The sequence below is a fragment of the Canis lupus genome, chromosome 3 (genome assembly GCF_003254725.2).
Source record: "Canis lupus dingo isolate Sandy chromosome 3, ASM325472v2, whole genome shotgun sequence".
Taxonomy (NCBI): Eukaryota; Metazoa; Chordata; class Mammalia; order Carnivora; family Canidae; genus Canis; species Canis lupus.
Window position 1 is genome coordinate 22,868,770 of NC_064245.1, and position 21,339 is coordinate 22,890,108.

At 31.9% G+C, this 21,339-nt stretch overlaps 1 long non-coding RNA gene across 4 annotated transcripts in view; it reads right to left on the reverse strand.

Moving 5' to 3' along the window:
- LOC112653926 (uncharacterized) overlaps positions 1-11,976 on the reverse strand; it is a 165,125-nt gene extending 153,149 nt beyond the window's left edge. For all 4 annotated transcript variants that reach the window (XR_007409735.1, XR_007409736.1, XR_003132634.1 and 1 more), the window contains exons 1-2: positions 11,846-11,976; positions 5,135-5,186 (exon numbers count right to left, since the gene is read on the reverse strand). This is a non-coding gene — a long non-coding RNA (uncharacterized LOC112653926). The remainder of the gene's footprint in view (positions 1-5,134; positions 5,187-11,845) is intronic.
- Between the last annotated feature and the right edge of the window lie 9,363 nt (positions 11,977-21,339).

A 21,339-nucleotide genomic window follows, 5' to 3' on the forward strand; every position in this document is an offset into this window, starting at 1 on the left:
GAGACATAACGTTTTCATACAAAGGTAAGCAGTAGAACAAAAGTGTAAACTTGCCTAAGCATGGAGGCATATTTAGTGAAGAAAAAAGAAAAGAAATACATTATATATGTAATTATCAAATAAAATGAAATGCATATAATAGCTGTTATCAAACTAATGTAATAATTGAGACAAATATATAACACCAATAAATGTGAATAGGTCTAAATCATCTTTTAAACATTTTTAAAATTTGATTCACAAAACAAGTAATGACTATATATCTTATAAGATCTACACTTAATTTTTTTCCCAAAAGCTAAAAATGAAGGTAAGTGGTAACCATAATAAATCAAATGTAGTTATATGGATATCAAAGTGAATACAATGCTAAAACCATTAAACATGAAAATAAGGACATGATTTCCAGGTACAAGCCTAAATTTATAATGAAATATAAAAATTATAAATAGTAGTGAATCAAATAATGCAATAGCAATCTTTATAAACTTAGAAACAATGCCAGAGGGATGCCTGGGTGGCTCAACGGTTGAGCATCTGTCTTTGGCTCAGGGCATGACCCTGGGTTCCTGGAATCCAGTCCCACATCGGGCTCCCTGCAGGGAGCCTGCTTCTCCATCTGCCTGTGTCTCTGCCTCTCTTTCTGTGTCTCTCATGAATAAATAAATAAAATCTTAAAAAAAAAGAAACAATGCAGAAAAACATAGACAGAAAGTCACTAATAACTGGAGAACCAAAGCACTTTTAATAGAATAAACAAATTGATGCTAAAATACATATGGAAAAATAAACATACAAAAATGGACATAAAATCAATTTTAAATAAGGAAATCTTTGGAAAAGAATAAACCTAAATTATATTAAAATATAGACCCTTCATAATCAACAGAGCATGGTTTTGTTGCAGAAGTAGACAAACTAATCAGGGAAACACGTCCAGAGTTACTTTTAAAAAAAATATGAGTTTGATTTGAGATGAAAATAGCATCTCATATCTTTTGGGAAGCAAAAGACTTTTTAAGTAACATTATTGGAATAATTGGCTAACCATTGATAAAGGATAAAATTAGATCCAAATCTCATACCATTATTACACAAGAATAACATCAAAGAGTTCAGGGCTCTAAACATAAAACCATATACACTTTAGAAGAAAACAAAGGTCAAGTCCTTTTTAGTCTAGCTGTGTGGAAATGCTTTCTAACTATGAGTAAAAATGTAGATGCATAAAAGAAAAGTTTGACAAATTTTACTTAGTAGAAATAAAACCCATACCAAAAATGCTATAAAAAAGTAAAAGAAAATAGATATTAAGAGAATGAAAAAAAGAAAAACAAGCTGCAAATTAGAAGGAAATATTTGCAGATAACATATCTGAAAAAGTTTTTTTATCCAGAATATATAAAGAACTCTCAAAAATCAATAGTAAGAAAACAAATGACCCAATTAAAAAGAGTCAAAGACTTGAGATATTTCATCACATAAGATATACAGAAAGCAATTAGGCTTATGAAACAAGTTCAATAATATTCTGAGCTATTAGGGAAACAAAAATTAAAACCATAATGAGATACTATTCCACATTTATTAGAATGGTTATAATGAAAAATGCTAATAATACCAAGTGTGGGTGAGGATGCAGAACAAATGGGACTTGCATCAATTATTGGTTGGTATACAAAATGGTAGAGCTACACTGGACAGTGTTGTGCAATTTTTTATATAGCTAAACTTACACAAATCATATTTCTCAGAAACTGTACTCCCATATATCTGCTGTAGAAAAATGAAAACCTGTGTTTACACAAACGCCTATGCACAAATGTTCATAGCTGCTCTTTTCATAATCACCAAAACCTGCAAATAACACAGATGTTCTTCAGGGGGTGAATGTATCAATAAAGCATAGCACATCCATATAACAGAATGTCAGAAATAAAAATGAATAAATGTGATATATGTAAATAATTTTGATAAATTGTAAAGATATTACACAGGGCTATAGAAGCTAGTTTCAAATTGTTAAAAACTATATTTGCATTGATATGACATCATCACAAAGACAAAAGTATACTTAGGGAGAAGCGATCAGTGGTTGTCAGGTTTAGAGAGGGAAGAGGCTGTGACTAAAAGGGTAGCACAAGGGAAATTTGGGGCTAATTTGTATTACAATGCTGGTTACACAAATATATAAATATATGTATTAAAATAAAATATTGTACATGAAAAATATTAATTTTACAGTGTGTTAATATAAAAAAGTAGAAAAATATTTGAAAAACTTGAAAAAATAAGATCTTTATAAAATGAATTCCGAGGGATATATTGTTCAGTGAAAAAGGCAAAGTGTAAAAGAATATCTTCAATACAGCACCCTTTATAGAAAAAGAGAATTAAATATACATATATATTTAAAGATATATATAATTTATTTCTGTAAGAAGAAACACTGGAAGGATAAACCAGAAACTAAGGAGATCTTTTTCTCTCCATGGGATGAACAATGAGATGTATTGGAATGATGCTTTTTGTAGTTTGGCCATTTGGAATTTTGTTACTATTCATGTCCCCATAAAGTGCCTAACTAAAATCGACAAGAATGGTAAAAGTTTTTAATGGCATATAGAACACTGTAAGTGTAGAAAAAAAATAGTACATCAGAGAAATAGTAAGATATGTTCTCTACTGCTTTAGTGAGCTCCTTTTTTTTCCCAATAACTATTACAGGTGATTGCTTTCAAATCTGTGGAGGGGAAAACCTGTAATATTCTATATACTTCCAATAACAGCCCTTATCTATACCAATCAAATAGCAATCTTAGAACTCTCCACTCAGCTCTTAAATATTAATATAGTACCCTGAAAATTGCTGGGCTAAGTGGTGACTGCAAGAGGAAAGAATATCAAACACTATAATTTATTTGGTTTAATACAGATTTTATAGCCACATTTCCCACAATGTATCAGATATCATGCTTTGTAAAATAAAGATATTATGTAACTTTTTGCTATACACTGAAGCATTTACAAAAGGACATAAAAAGAAATAAAATTTGATGCGATGCCTTGAAACTCAGAAAAAATAACAATTAAAAAACCTCTGGTAGTTCTAGGGGTGCCTGGGTGACTCAGTCAAGTGTCTGACTCTTTGCTTCTGCTCCGGTCATGATCTCAAGGTTCTCACATCGAGTCCTGCACTGGGCTCCATGCTCAGTGTAGAGTCTGCTTGTCCCACTCCTACCACTCACCCTGTTCTCTCTCTGTCTCTGTCTCTGTCTCTCTCTGAAATAAATAATATCTTAAAAAAAAAAAAACTGCTTTTTTCTTAGATATGACTATTAATGATGTTAATTGAATTATTTATACCATTTTTCTATGTGAAGGTTTATTTTTATTTTTTAAATAATCTACTCTGTGGATAAACCTTACTCTCTAGTTCTTGCTCATTTTTATTCTTATTAAAAGATATCTAGTTATTAAAGGATAATACATTATTCATTGCATCATCCAATGGAAATAAATGCTAAATTATGGAGATACTTTATTCAAACTTCTGAAGATTAGGCAAGCAATTATGTTAAACATAAAATTTATTCCCTTTCATGCCCCCTTTCTAAATATAAGCATTTCATTAAATTCTGAGGAATTTTCTCTGTCCTTACAGCTAAAGACCTAGAAGATAAGCAAACACAAAACAAAACAAAAAAACCTCCTCAGCTATTGTTTTATTAAATTCTAATGAAAAACTAGGTCCAAGGCTCTGAGTTTTAAAAGCTCTGTAGAGAGAGAAATAAATAATTACCGAATTGACTTAAATACAATTCTGGCACTAAATAGCCAGAACAAGAATAAAAATAAAATTTAGATAGATGTTTGACCCTTAGGACATGTTTAAGGGCTTTTAGTCATTAATTTAAAAATAAATGCTAAAAAATTAAATTAAAATAAAAATAAATGCTAGCAATGAAAAAAAAGCTAATATTACTTAGCATCAAAAAGTTAGGAAGAGCTTTAACTGAAGAAATGTTAAATTGGGTTTTTAAGACATCAAAGATTTGTGGGAATTTTTTTCACTCATCTTTCATATCTAATCTGAAAATGTATATCCAACACGAATTACATTTATCAGAAGTCATTTCTGTGTGAATATTAATGAGTGTTGTTAAGTCATTAGCTTCTCTGGAGCTCTGGACCCAACAGGATCTTCTAGATTAGATATTAGATATTATGATATCTTCTAGATTAGAATGCCTCCGATTGTTCCAGACTTCTTAAACATTGACTGCTGTGCAAAAGTAATTCTAATACTTTCTTATCCAAATTTCATGTATGTTTGCAACCTTGAATGGCATCGTTAATGAAGGAAAGTCTTCTTCACCCCTATCATTTAACCCTGAGCTTTTTCTGGTTTGTTGATTTTCCTTCCATTCAGTCACAGTGCAGTATTTTATTCCCATTATAAAATCTCATTGTTTCTGACGTGAGATTTGTCTTTCTGATCTTTTTCATATCTGCTTTTAATATTGGCCCTTCTTTGTTGCACATTTAGTTGATGTTCCCCTGCGTTATATCTTTTCTACAGTTTATTTTTAAAATACATTGAATACTTTATTTGCTCTCTTCTGAACTCCCTTCAGTTTCAAAAGAGAATTAATCAGTTTCAAGTAGAAGACACTAATTACTTTGCTTGTCTAACGTGTGCAGGTTCTATGTACACAAATATAGGATTCAATTAATTACCATAATATTTTATTGAATGCTATTCAGTTTATGTTATAATTGTAGTTATACGATAGCTAATCCTTCTCCTGTATTTTTCAGAGTGGCATATTAGTGTGACAAAATACATCTGAATTTATTTATTTATTTATTTATGAAGATTTTATTTATTTATTCATGAGAGACAGAAAGAGGCTCCCCACAAGCAGCCTGATGCAGGACTTGATCCTGGACCCGGGATCATGCCCTGAGTCAAAGGCAGACACTCAGCTGCTGAGCCAACTAGGCGTCCCTGAATGTATTTATTTTATCAACAAAAATTCATTTTGTCAAAATACCTGTTCAATAATTTATTCAATGGACACTTCCCAGGTGAAATTAACAGTTTAGGCATTTGTGCCAGACCCAAACTTACCACACTAGAAGAGACATCTCCTATTTTCATCTTTTTAGCATTCTCTTTTTTTCTGAGAGAAAAAAAAAACAAACATGTGATCGGATGGTCTGTACGTTTTCCTATCTTGTCCACATAAGAGATGCACCCACAACTCACCCCTGTTTAACCAGGACCATTATGTCTGTCTTGTCTCAGGAATTGTTAACTCAGAGATGGAGTGTAACCCAAATCTAGACAATCAGATTCCTCTCCAGGAATGTAATGAGATCATGGTGAAAAATGTACTTGAACCCTTTTCTGTTATTAAATATTAAGAAAGTATAAACCAAGAATTGCAGTTAAGCCACATTTGACAACATGTAGAAAGACACTGCTTGAAAATTAAATTATCTGGGCAGCCCAGGTGGCTCAGCGGTTTAGCGCCGCCTTCAGCCCAGGGCGTGATCCTGGAGACCCAGGATCGAGGCCCACGTCGGGCTCCCTGCATGGAGCCTGCTTCTCCCTCTGCCTGTGACTCTCTCTCTCTCTCTCTCTCATGAGTAAATAAATAAAATCTTAAAAAAAATCAAATTATTAAAGAGAGGAAAAATAAGCTAAGAGACAAAAGGAGCATTCAGATCCATTGTTTAAGATATTAAATCTAGCCATTTCTAATGCCACAGGGTGTTATGTGGACTTCCTATTGTGTCAAACAATAAGTTCCCAGGTGAGATTAAACTAGTTTAGGTTAAACTTCTGTTATTTGCAACAGAAATGTTTCATATACTTATCTAAGGTAGTGTTTTCTGATTACAACATGAGTCAAACTTATAAAAAAATCAGACAATGCAATCTCGTATAACAAAAAAAATGGATCCTCAAAATAATCAATGGTGTGTGTATGTGTGTATGTAAAAGAAAGGGTGGGGGCAGGGAGAGAGAGAAGTTTGGTATAAATAAACAAACAAACAAATAAATAAATAAATAAATAAATAAATAAATATTCTTTAATAATGAATTCACTCAGAATAGTTTTGATTTTAAATAAAATACCATAATTACAGAATGTTATCTATATATATATAAAAACATATATACCATTGTAAATAACATAGAATATACCATTGTAAATAACATAGAATATGATGGATAATGTACGTAATGGATATATAGCAATAAAATGCAACCATGATTAAATTCAAGAATACCAAAGATTTAATGAAGTTTTCTTTCGAGCTTCAGTGTCTTACTTTGGATCTGAATTCTTTACTAATATAGCATAATGTTAATGTCGAACATTGAAATTAAAATGCCTCCAAAATAACTGCTTTATTTTTGGAAACATACAGGGAAAATATGCATTTCCTCAGGAGAGCTGTTTATTTTATATTGAAAAAAAAAGATGAAAGGACTTTCATAAATGTTTGCTTTGAGGTCAATAATTTAGACTTACAACATGACAGAAGGTAATGTGTTTACTAATCATAACACTGCAAGAATATTAATCAAATGTGAAGAAATAAAAAAATTTAGTGACGACCATATGGTACATTAAGAACGTTTTCCAACTATTGGGGGGAGAGGGAAATTGCCTCTAAGAGACAACATAATTAAAAGTGAGAAGAATATCCTACTACAAAAAGCAAATCTAATAACGAAAAGCATCCAGTATAATTGCAGGAAAGAATTATAAAATAATTAAGGATCAATGTACTCTGCACAGAGATATGGAGAAAATATAGCATTTTAGTAAATGTCACTTAGAAAGCAGATATGGAGAACCATTAAACAGAGTGAATAAATGTTAGCAATTGAGAAAAAAAAATCACAAGAGTCTTATGTAGTCAGTAGAAACAGCACAAAATACTAGAAAGAAAACCTAAACCACTCAGATAAGGTATAACTGAAACTGCCATGTAATTATTTTTTTTAATCTTTGAAAAATAAACAAAAGAAATCTACCCATTGTATTTAATAGACAATTTTAAATGCAGGAAAATTTGGATCATTTTCAATATTAAATGCTGAATAAAAATTCATTTGATATATCTCACAAAACTGAGAAACTTGCCTCCTTTCCATGGTCCAATTTTTATGTGGAGTGAAATATAACAAAGATAACATTATATTTCAGTGTAAATATTCTATACTTTGTATATCTTTTTCCATATTAATATTGCTAATTCTCTAAAATATCTTGGAATATGACCTTTATATTATGTGAAAATTACTATATGACAGTTTGAAAGAGAATCTACATAATAGAATGATAGGTATGCTCTGGTATTTGGTGGGTAGAGACCAGGAATGCTGGTAAATATCATACAATGCACAGAAGAGCCCCTTATAATAAAAAAAAAAAACTGGTCCAAAATGCCAAGGTTTATAAATGTTATTGTAAATGAAGAAACAGACATTGAAAACTTATTTGCCTAAGGTCACCAATAAGTAATAGCAAACTAATAGTTTGTGGGAAAAGATTTGACCTGTGAATTTGAATCGTGAAAAATTTATTTATTTATTTATTTGTTTGCTTGAGACCGAGAGAGAGAGAGAGAGAGAGAGAGAGAGGCAGAGACACAGGCAGGGAGAAGCAGGCTCCATGCAGGGAGCCTGATGTGGGACTCGATCCCGGGTCTCCAGGATAACGCCCTGGGCTAAAGGCAGGTGCTAAATTGCTGAGCCACCTGGGCTGCCCTGAATTGTGAAAAAATACTTTAAGATGGCTAGCGTAATATTTATCCTTCTTTTTTCCTCTAACCCCTTTCGTTTCTCTCTGAAATCTTAGGTCAGTAAATAGTATTCAACTATACCTGAAAAATTAATTCACTCACTTCTTTTCTGAATCAAACTGCATAAATTATTTACATTTTGGTAATAGCAAATATTTGAAGACTCTTCCTACAAGTACTGCTTAAGCACAGCATGTGTTTTTAATTATGTTTCATGTGGCATTACTGTCATTTTCCTGAGCTGAGAGTACATCATTTTTAGAAATAATTTAAATTAGACCTATTATTTTTCTTACCTATATACTATCTTATTAACTCATATTTTGATAACTTCTTGGCTACTATTGTTTTCTTGATTTAATAAGCCAGTGTATGATCACATTTCACATAATTTGTGTTCTTGAATCTTTTTCCTCCCACAGTAAACCAATAGGATATTAAGGGCATGAGCCATCTGTTAACCCTTACATTTATTTCAAGTTTGTTAAATTCTGCAGATTTTCTATATTTATTTTTAATTAGTAATTGTTCATTATTTAGAATACATGCCAGTATGTAGGATCTAGATGAACCTCAATAGTTGGAGATGGATATTTAGTTCATGGCACTTGACTCAGAGCTGACTTTTGTCTGGAGGATTCAACACTAAGGGACAGACACAAATCATTCTCCACTATAATACAGTGTGAAATATTGGGTATACAATGAAAGGGTCTGTCTACACTTGTCAGATATTCCTACAAAATATTGGGACTTATAAAGAAATGTTCAAGTTGATATACTTTGAAATGGCATATTTAGTCAGGTAGTAAGCCTGTGATTTAGTGCAGGAAAAATATTATCTTTTAAAGGAAACAGGACAGATTGCTTTCAGGGTGCTGCCAGAAAGAACTATTCCAACATATTAGGTAGAGATGAATAAAATTGTATACCCGTGCAAGGGATCTTAAACTGCTAAATCAAAGTTTTATTGCTTCTGTTTAATTTCAAAAATTAGCCCCTTATTTTTTCTTATTTTTTGTTAGGATTGTGTGAATAAGGAAGTTCATTATACAATAAATTAAAATGATTAGATTTGTTTATATATTTCTATCAAACATTTATTTATTTACTTGCAAAAATGGAGGGCAAATTGAATACATTAGTTTAATCCTCATAATTCATTTACAATTGTATAGGAAAGTACTTTTGTTCACTCATTATTTTACAAAATATATTTCAATGGTTACATAAAACTCTGTAAGTTATATTAATGTACTATATTTAAACTCTTCTTCATTATTAGGTATTTATATTACTTCTAGTTATTTTCTCCTAAAGTTCAGCAAATATTTTTATTCCAAAGAATTTTTTTTTCCTTTTTTAAATTTATGGAGGTTGGAATTACGGGGTAAATATTTTTAAACTACTTTTCACATATTTTGCCACCATGAGAATTTAATTAGTTTTGCCTTTGATTTGTTAGGTTTTTCATACAGTTAGATGTCATATTCATCTGAAAATCATTTTAATACTGGATATAAATTCAAAGTATGACATTTAATATATAATTGATATTCTCAGAAACAATATTAAATAAATAATTATTTGTCCACTGATCCAAATGAGATGTACAAAAGTCTAATAAATTCATGTCATTATAATGCTGTTTAATTAATACAATTTTTTTTAATTAATACAATTTTTAAAAATCAAGTTTTTATATCTTATAATACTCCTCTTTTATTACCATTATTGTTCAAAAATTTCTTCAAAATTCTGTCAAATGACAGATTGTTATCATTATCAGGTTCTTCCATAAATAGAAATTAGGTTTTAATTGGGTTTGCATTAATCTATACTTTAATTGAGGGAAATGTTTATCTTCACAATGTTTTTCCAGGTTGGGAATATTTATTCAATAAATTATTCCTAATGCACCATGGTAAACCTTTATATGATCCTTTACATACATCTTGCATTTCTTATAATTAATTACTAGATAATATTATTATAAATTTACTTTATACTAGTCCTCATTCTTAAATGCAACACATTTAATCATCACTATAGCTTCTTGGTGCCTATTATTATTGCTATCTCATTTTACCACCGTGGAAACAGAAACAGTGAGAGATTTTTTAAATCATCTGAAGTCATGGAAATGAGTTGTGATGGAGAACTATGATATATATATATATATATATTTAATACGAGTACATTCAAGTATGTGTTCTATATTATCTGTGATACCTATTTATATATTTATTATATGTAAATGTGTGTATAAATATGTTCTGATGTTTTAGTTATTTGGAATTTAATATGAGGAAATACATACACACAACAAACACAGACCCATTCACACACAAATATGTTTTCATTTGGTTGGTATTGGTGTGTAAGAACAACTGTGTTGTTATCTTGTATACCACTGTTAGAGCTTAAATTGTGTTCTCAAAAAAGGTTGAAATTCTAATGCCCAGAACCTGTGAATGTGAACTTATTTGGAAATAAGATATTTGCAGATGTATGAAGTTAAGATGATTCCATACTAGCTTAGGGATCCCAATATATTATGACTGGTGTCCTTATAAGAGGAAGCAGACATAGGGAAGAGATTGCCACACGAAGCAGATGGAAGACAGGCGTGTGAAGACAGAGATAGATAGATTGGATTGGCCAAAAGCCAAGGAACCCCTCAAGCTACCAGAGCTTCAAAAGGCAAGGCAGGATCCTCCCCTAGAGACTTCAAAGGAAGCACAGGCTACCCAGAACTTTGTTTTGAACTTCCAGTCTCTAGGACCTTGAGATGACACACCTCCCTTGATTTAAGCCACCTAGTTTATAATATTTTGTTATAACAGCCCTGGGAAATCCATACAGCCATAGAATTATCATATTAGTACTAATAATTTCATTTGATTTTAGTATAAACAACTCTTTTCTGTGAAACAACTGAAATTTATTCTCTAACTTTTAATATATGTATCTGAGTTTATTAACTAGCACTTCAACCACAAATTTTGTTCATTACAGTGATATTATACTTCCTTAGTCTTCATTATAATGAGACTCATTTAAGGTTGCATAAGTTGCTCATTTGCTTTATCATTGTTTTTAGGACTTGTTAAGAGAGAATGGTCATGGGACACCTGTGTGGCTCAGCTGTTGAGTGTCTGCCCTCATGCTCAGGACATGATCCCAGGGTCCAGGGATCGAGTCCCAGACTGGGCTCCCTGTGAAAAATCTGCTTCTCCCTCTGCCTACGTCTTTGTTTCTCTCTCTGTGTGTCTGTCATGAATAAATAAATGAAATCTTAAAAAAAATAGAATAGTCATATTACTAGACCATCTAAATTCTGGTAATATTTTAAATTTGATTAATGATTTTATAGCATATATTGCAATAATAATAAATTTTCCCCTTTATATTAGATATGTTTATGTCTATAATATCAATGTATTTTTATTGGCCAGCTGTTATAATGCATCATTTTATTTACTAGATTTTATATATAATTGCCACAATACTCTCTCCAATAATTGCCTTTTTTAAAAAATAGATTTGATTGTTAAGAACTATGTTAGGGTTATAATAAACTAAATAGATAGTAGACCATATAGTTACCATATACCCTAAACTCATTTGTTCTACTGTTAACATGTTAGTATAGTGCATTTGTTAAAGTTAATGAGCCAGTATTGATACATAATTATTAAAATCCATATTTTATTCAGATTTCCTTTGTTTTGACCTAACATCATTTTATTTTCTAATATTTCAATTAAGATACCAGTTTGCATTTAGTTGTGCCTTCTTAAGCTCAACTTGGCTGCGACAATTTCTTAGTTTCCATATTTTTGATGATTATGACAATTTTGAGGAGTCAGATACATTATTTAATGCCCATTCTTTGTACTGTGTCTCTTTTTCTCATGATGAGACTGAGGTTATGAGTTTTTGAAAGAAAGACCATAGAGATAAAGTTCCATTCCCATTGCATTATTTCAAGGGTTCAAGTTACTACATGACTTACTACTGTCAATGAGAACCTTGATCATCGGATGGTAATCTTTATCAGATTTCTGTACAATGAATTTACTCTGTTTTCCTGCCTTTCCATCCCACACTCTTTGGAAGGAAGGCAAAATGTGCAGTATGATTCACTGTTTGTGATGTAATGTTCTAAGAGTTTTGAGAAATACCTAGTGTCATATATCCACCATTAAAGTGTCAAACAGAAAAATTTCACTACACTAAAGAATTATTTTGCACTTTACCAATTGAATTCTTCAGTCTCCTCCCTGAGCCATTGGCAATCACTGACCTTTGTTCATTTTCATAGTATAATTTGACATATTGAAGAATGCCGTGTAACTGAAATCATACAGAATGCAGGCTCTTTGGAGTAGCTTCTTTTGCATAGCAATATGTATTTAGGATTTATCCATATCTTCTTATGGATTGATAACATTTCATTTTGTAATTGAATAAGGTCCTTCACCTGGTAATTTTTGATTTCTACTAGCAACAAATAAAGAGTTCCTCTTGTTCAGAATCCTCACCTGCAATTTATATTGTCAGATTTTTGGATTTTAGCCATTCTAATAGGTGTGAAGTGGTATCTCTTTGTTGAGTTCATTTGCAATTCCCTAATTACAAATGACATTAAATGTTTTTCATATGTATATTTGTCATCTGTATATCCTATATGGCAAAGTATCCATTAAAATTTTTACCAACTTTTTAATGTGATTGTTTACCTATTTTTGAGTATAAGACTTTTTTTGTACATTTTGAATGCAAGACCATTGTCAAATATATCTTTTCCCAGTCTCTTTTTTTTTTCATGCTTTTAACAGGGTCTTTTGCAGAGCCAGAAGTTTTCAATTTCAATAAACTCTAAGTTATCAATGCTTTCTTTCAAAAATTACATTTTTTGGTGTTATATCTTAAAACTACAGGTCATGAAGATTTTTTCCTATTATCTTCTAGAAATGTTATTGTTTTGTGTTTTTCATTTGGGTATATGATATATTTTTAGTTAATTTTTGTGAGGAGAATAAGGTCTGTATCTAGATTTTTTTGTTTTATGTAGATGTGCAGTTGTTCCAGCACCATTTGTTGAAAAGACTATCTTCTGTGCCTTGATTTGTTTTTGTTTCTTTGTCGAACAAACAAAACCCAAAAAACAAGTTGACTGAATTTGTGTGGGTCTATTTTTGAGCTCACTATTGTGTTTCATTGATTTATGTGTCTATTTTTTCCTCAATATCATGCTATCTTGATTGCTATGGCTTTGTAATAGTGAATATAGAAAGTGAGTAATTGAGTTCCCCAACTTTGTTGTTCTTTATCAGTAATGTGTTGTTGTTTTTTTTTTGTCTTTTCACATAAAGTTTATAATCTATTGACATCTAAAAAATTACTTCTCGGGATTTTGATTATAATTTAGATGAATCTACAGATTAATTTAAAAACCATTAACATCGGGACACCTGGGTGGCTCAGCGGTTTAGCGCTGCCTTTGGCCCAGGGTGTGGTCCTGGGGGCCCCAGATCGAGTCCCACGTCAGGCTGCATGGAGCCTGCTTCTCCCTCTGCCTGTGTCTCTGCCTCTCTCTCTCTGTGTCTCTCATGAATGAATAAATAAATTCTAAAAAAAAACAACAACAACAACAAAAAAAAATTAACATCTTTACAATATTGAATTTTCCAGTCCATGAAAACTAAATATCTCTCCATTTGTTTAAATCTGCTTTTATTTTATTCATCAGGATTTTGCTATGTTCTTCATATAGATCTTGTACATATTTCATTACATTTATATTTAAGAACTTCATTTTTTGTGATACTGTAAATTGTGGCTTTAAAATTCAAATTGCAGTTGATGATTGCTCACATATAGGAAAGAATTCAACTTTTTAATATTAAACTTGTATTCTGTGACCTTGAAATAGCTGTTAATTAGTTGCAGAAAATTTTTCTAGGTTCTTTGGGATTTTCTATATAGATAATTTTATCATCTTTGAACAAAGACAGTTTTGACTCTTCCTTTCCAATCATATATCTTCTATTTCTTCCTAATGCACTAGCTGGGACTTCCAGTATGATGTTGAATTGGAATGTTGAAGGGGTGATCCTTGCCGTGTTTCTGATCTTAAGTGTTTTGATATGATCGTGTTTTTTTTTCTTTATCCTGTTAATGCGGTGGTTTACATTAATTGGATTTCAAATATACAGCTAACCTGCATACTTGGAATAATTCTTACTTGGTTATGGCTAATAATTCTGTTTATACATTGTTAGGTTCCATTTGCTAAAGTTTTGTTGAGCATTTTTGCATCTATATTTATGAGAGATATTGGTCTATAGTTTTCCCTTTTTTGTAATGGTTTTATATGGTTTGCTTAAGGTGATGCTGGCCTCTAGAATTAGTTAGGAAGCATTTCTTCTGCTTCTGTTTTCTAAAAGTGATTGTGGAGCGGGTACTATTTCTTTTTAAATAGTATAATTCTCCAGTAGAATCATCTGGACCTGAAGCTTTATTTTTTAGAAGATTAATTGTAGATGCAGTTTATTTAATATATGCTGTCCAATTCAAATGATTTTTATTTACTTACTGCATAATTTTTGATAGTTTGTGCCTTTGAATGACTTGGTCCATATCATGTAAGTTATCAAATTTGTGGGCATAAAGTTGTCCTTAGTATTCATTTTTTACCATTTTAATTGATATATTTAAACCATTACCATTTAAAATGATTATTGGTATTGTTATATCTATCATTTACAATAGATTTTTTATTTATTGCACTTATTTTTATATTCTTTTTTCTTTCTCTATTTTCTTGCCTTTTGATTAATCAAGGGTGTTACAGGATTCCATTTTCTCTCATCTCTTAGCATATTGATTATGCTTTCAAAAAATTAGTGCCCTACAGCTTATAATATACATTTATGATTAATTTAAAGTCACCTTAAAACAACACTATAATGTTTGGTCCAGGTCATGATCTCAGGATTGTGAGATCGAGCCCAATATCAGGCTCCACACTCATCATGGAATCTGCTGGATATTCTCACTCTCTGTCTTCCTCTGCCTCTCCTCCTGGTCTCTCTCTCTCTAATTAATAAATAAATCTTTAGAATTCCCTGTGTGATAATTCCATATTATTATAATTCTAATGCTTGCTTTATCTCTTCAAGCTGTAATTTTTCTTGTTTTATAATATGTCTTCTCATCTTTTTGTTGAAAGCTGAACATTATATGTCAGAAAACAGAAACTGAGGTAAATAAACCTTTAGTGAAAGAGTTTATGTTAATTTACTTAGGGTGCAGATAATGTGTAATGTTTTCTATAGGTGTAGGGATCAGAAACTTCAAATAGTGTGCTTATTTTGCTCCTTTATTGTGTTTAGATTTCACTAAGAACTCCCCCTTAAATACTCGGTGTGACTTAGGGCCTTTTCAGCAGAAATATTCTGTTATTTTACTGGAAACAAACTGATGTGAGTAAGGTGTATAGAATGATAAGCATATACTCATAATAATAAAATTTCAATCTCTTGATGTGCCTGTTTCTGGGTATCACTTTGACAATGTTTCTTGGTTTCTTTTCCTCCCGTTAAATGAGACCAGAAGACCAGAGTGACTGAATTTATAAAAATAGTCTTCTTCTTAGGTGTAAAAAAGTTATATTCTTTTCCACTGGAGAGTAAATCTTTTCTATGGAGAATACCTTGGTTGTATTTTAAAGTGGTGATTTTTCCTTCCCCTTGCCAGAGCTATCGGGGGACTTTTCTCTGATCTTCAACTTGAGAACATTATAGTGTTCCTAGAAGTGAAACCCATGAATGTATGGGGCCCTCCTAAGACTGGGCTCCTAGAAGTTTTTCACTCTCACACTAGTTGACATTCAATCACCAGCAGTTTGTCAAAATTAGCATTTGAGTGTTCCTACCAATTTATGGCTCCAATGGTTTCTGTTCCATGGAAACTTATTTCATTTGTGATTCTCTGAAGTTTGTCTCTCTAGATTTGGGGATGGCAGTTTCCTATGCGACTTCATTTATCTGATCTATACAAGAAAGGTGTTGGCAAGATTAATGGACAGGAGTGATGACTTCAAAACTATTACATGTCAAAGCTGAAAACCACCTCCTCGTAATTGCCTTTTAGTATCTTGTTTTGTATTCTCTGACGGGTGTTTCTACCCCACCCAGAGAAATCTACATTTTTATTTCATGAAAAGTTTTTCTCTCTTGTATAATATTAATTTTAGTTTTGATTGTACCAGAGGGTGAGCCTGAGAAAGCATTTGTGTGCAGTTTATTTGGGAGATGACTTCAGAAACCCTGGTAATGGAGAAGGAAATTGAGATAGGTAAGGGAGAAAAAAAACAATAAATCATGCACTCATGACTAGGTTAACCACGTGGGCAATTGGAATTCAACCCCACCATAAGCAGCCATATAATACCTTTATGAATTTTCCCACCATTTATCCACTATTCGGGTCCTTTATTGGCTTAGAATCCTCCTAGGGCCTTAAGAGCCTTGCTTTTTGACCTGTTCTATTAGTTAAAATATTTCAACAGCTATAGAACATCTTCAGGAAGAAAGGCAACATTGTTATAATGTTTATTTGAAATAATAGGCAGGTATAAAGTCAATACTAGAATTCAGTTACAGATATTTTCACTAGCATTTCAAAATTGTCCCTTTATAACTTAGAGTGTAGTTAATGTGGAATTAAGGGGATCTGAGTCTTTTTTTAAGATTTTATTTATTTATTCATGAGAGATACAAAGAAAGAGGCAGAGACACAGTCAGAGGGAGAAGCAGGATCCCAGCAGAGATCCGATGTGGGACGCGATTCCAGGACCTCAGAATCATGACCTGAGCCAAAGGCAGGTGCTCAACCCCTGAGCCACCCAGGCATCTGGGGGATCTGAGTCTTAAAAGGGTTTGGCTGTAAATGGCACTTTTGTTGCCTCACTTAGTCTCACCACCATGCTCTGTCATAGTCATACTCAATTTAAAAATAGTATTATATTTACTAAAGCATACAGGTAAGTTCCAGGAATGCTCAATTTATAGACATTTTTCCTTTATTGTTTGAAATTTCCATTATGCCACTCACTGTCTAATACTATGTCTTTGGCAGAAAATTAATATCAAAATATGTCAAAAATAAAATATCAGAATATAATTAGTACGTGAGATTGGCAATCATTTTCATTCTTCCATTTATTAAACAAACATTATTAATAAGCCCATATTAATAAGCACAATAACATATAAAACAGGTATTATTTTTTAAATTGAAGAAGTAAAATCGAACAATAATAAATAATAGCCATTGTGAAGCTTATGTTCTAATGATGCTACATTTGTCCTTTTAGAGTTCTAAAACTTCATCATTATCATTCTTCACTCATTCATCATTCTAGACTTTTTTTTTTTTGAGAACTTGGCTATTTTTCAACAAAAAGATTTCTTTTTTCTTTTTTTTTAAATATTTTATTTATCTATTCATGAGAGACAGAGAGAGAGAGAGGCAGAGACACAGGCAGAGGGAGAAGCAGGCTCCATGCAGGGAGCCAGACGTGGGACTTGATCCTGGGTCTCCAGGATCAGGCCCTGGGCTGAAGGCAGACGCTTAATCGCTGAGCCACCCAGGGATCCCCAACAAAAAGATTTCCGTATTTTTCTTATGTAAGTACATCTATTACTATTTCAGTTTTTTTCTTTCATATGTTTCTCTTTTATATTCTGTGTTCTTTTATATCCTGTGAATGTTAATCTACATCATCCTGTTTACTATTTTAACTTTTTAAGTCCAAGAAAACATCTGAGACAATGTCTCAGACATCAGACAGATGTCTTTTCCTACTTTCCTTAAAAATGTAGTGGAGGCCACACAACATTATAAATATATTTAATGCCAGGGCACCTGGGTGGCCTAATCAGTTGAGCTTCTGACTCTTGAATTTGGCTCAGATCATGATCTCAGGGTCATGAGATTAAGCCCCCCAGCAGGTTCCAAGTTCAGTGTGGAGTCGGCTTGGGATTCTATCTCTCCCTCTTCCTCTGTCCCTCCTCCTGCTCATGCATGCTCTCTCTTTCTCTTTCTCAGATAAATAAAATCTTTTAAAAATGTATTTAATGAATTGCACTTATTAGTGGTTAAAATAATAAAATTTAACTTATGTATATTTTACTACAATAGAAAGTGAAAAGAGTTGTCATCGTGCACACATTATTCTACAACTCGCATAACCTGCCAGAGCTATATCTTGTATTTGCTATGAATGGGTAGCTAGAGGGATGAAAGTGGCATCTTTATTCCATTATTCCATATTATGAGTGCAGTATAACTCAGTCAGCCATTATCTGTTGATAGAGATTCAGACCACTTCAGTATTTAAAAAGACAGTAAATTTTTTTGTAATTTTTGGGGTACCTTGTGGCTCAGCCAGTTTAGTGTCTGCCTTCAGCCCAGGTAATGATCTCAGGGTCCTGGGATTGAGCCCCACACCTGGCTCTCTCTCTCTCCCTCAAATGAATAGGTAAAATTAAAAAAAAAAAAGTTTGGTAACTTTTATTTCTGGGTTTACATTCCTTAAAGTGTGCAAATGAGATACTGATCATTCATGTAATGTAAGCCATTAGGTCTCACTTGCATATTTTATACAGACTTGGAGCAGGTATATTAGGTCAAAATATTAGAGCTCTCAATTAGGTGTTATCTAAGTTAAAAGTAAAATCATTAAGGATGAGGTTAAATCCTTAGAGCAGGTTATTATGTTTAAATTTGCAGAAGGAATTTATAGTACTTATAATATGGCTAAAAAATCTAGGATAAGCAGAGACTTATGAAAAACTAAGAACAGTATCTAAGGTCTTCTTAAATGGAACAGGATTTCTTACAATGTGATGAATTCCTTATCTGTGGAAGTATTCAATCAAAGTTTAACTGGACACCTGTCAAGAGTATTTTAGGATTGTTACATTATATTAGAGACTAAAATATCTGTCCTCCAAGATCCCATTCATTCCTAAGATTCTGAAGTGTAACAATTACTGTTAAATTGGGAACACCTGTTAGTCATTACAAATTGTATTCGATTTATGCTCCTGTAGTTAGACAGTTAGATTACATTTTTTTAACCTATGACTTTAACTTTTTTTTTTTTTTTTTTTTTTTAGAGAGAGAGAGAGAGAATGACAGAGAGCATGCACGCATGAGTCAGGGAAGGGGCAAAGGGCGAAGGAGACAGAGTATCTTAAGCAGGCTCCACATTCAGTGCACAGCCTACTGGTGGGGTCAATCTCATGACTGTGAGATCATGACCTGAGTCAAAATCAAGAGTCGGACCTTAGCCAGCTGAATCACTGAAGTCCCTCTAACATATGGCTACCATATTATAGTTCTATAAATTTAGCAAGGCCTCATGTCCATAAAGTTTTCAAGAATTACCTGCTGAATTGTAAACTTTTTTCAATGAACTTCATGATTTCTGCTAGGAGAAAACAAATTACACAGAACTAACTCATATATATGCAACTCACATATGGACAAGTGTGACATCAGGCAGGAATTATGAGCTGAGACATGAAGCAATTTCCCATATTACATCTTTGGCAGAAAGAATCAATAATCAAAGTATATTAAAGGATCAAATATCACAGTAAAACTGATATGTGAGATTGGCACTCATTCTTATATTCATTATTAAACAAACATTAATAAGAGCCCATATATAAAACAGATAATCTTCTAATTAAATTCTGTAATATAGTCTACCACTAATACTTGTGAGATCTTGGACAGAAATTTAACTTATCTATACCTCAGATCCTTTGTTGAGCATAAGTAAAAATATCTACTTTATCACTTTTTTTCTTGGGAGGAAAAAAATTGTTTTCTATAACTCGCTTAACAGAGTGCAATGATTATATATTATAAGTAGCAGCTGATATTTTTGTTACATTAATTTGATGTCAGGTGATGACTTCTGCACAATAAAAAAATCTCATATTTCTGAAAATCAAAGAACAAATTGAAATATGTAAGATACATTCTGTAAAGAAAGAATAAGATGTTAAGTAAAAAAAATAAAATCCATGGAGAGAGCCAAATAGACTCTCTCTATATATATATATCCCACATTTTTAAGGTGATACATTTTATTTTAAAGATTTATTTATTTATTTAGAGAGACAGATCAGAGGCATGAGGGGCAGAAGGAGAAGAAGAGAGAATCCCAAGCAGAGGGCTTGATCTCATGACCCTGAGATCAGGATCTGACCTGGGACCAGGAGTCAGGTACTTAATTAACTACCCAGGCATGCCAAGCTGATAAAATCCACTTAAGAATCTTCTTAGGACCTCCCAGTTATTTTAGCTATTGTCTTTTTAAAGTAAATCTCTTTCTTATACCATATTGTGTACAAAGTGGGCAAAAAAAAAAAAAAAAAAAAAAACATAATTTGAAAGGACTCGTGACTTGGCTGCCCCAATAACTTTAGAATAAGGAATGTGAAGGGAAATTTATCAGTTTTAAAAAAGACAATATATCTAAGTATCCTATGGTTTGGGGCAATCATCATTTCTTTTAAGAACACTGCTGCAATAGTCTGCCTTTTTTTTTTTCATTCACATCTCTGAGATTTTCCAGTCATATGTCTTTTGTTTATTGTTGCTTATACATGTTTCATCATCCTCTTTAATAAAAGCTGCTTTCAGAAGCATAATTAAAAGATTTGAGCTTTTAAAAAAATGTGTTGTGAATAACATTTTATAGTAATCTGTTGGGAACGTCAAGTGGGAAACATTTTTTTCCTGACAAAAGAATTACCAATATTTGGGTGCCAATTCATTCTGATAAAGAGATGGGAAAGTGTCTGATAATACTGATAATAATCATAGAATAATCATAGAATAATCATAGAAATAGTTTTAATAATATTATCTTTTTTTGACTCATTTTTAATTATCAAAAACTATATTGAGAATTATATGTATAATTCCAATAAAAATCCTCTAAACTATAGGTACTGTACACTTTATAAATGAGACACATTAGAGTGTAGCAAATGTAAATTGCCTAGCCTTGTCTACACAACTAGTAAGAACAATAGCTGTAGTATAGACCTAGGTTTGTCTGGCTAGAAAAGTCATGATTTTAAGAAATTTCAAGAGTAATTGAACTATATGATGAAGTGATAATCTTAGGGATTATATGGGATAAAACAGAAATAAAATAATATAAAGGCACTCTTTGAATCACATACCCAAAACCTTGTGCTAAATCAAGTTTATTCTATTTCTTATCAAAATTGTATTCAGAGATTAATCTGTAGGATTTATTTAAAATTTTACAAGAAAATTATCACTCAGGTTCCTAATTACCTAGTCTTTTGTTTGAAGAATCCTAGTCTGAGTTTAAATTCAGTAACTTAGTTTGAGTTCAAACTGAGTTTGAATTTTGAATTCAGAATTATAATTAAATATTATAATACT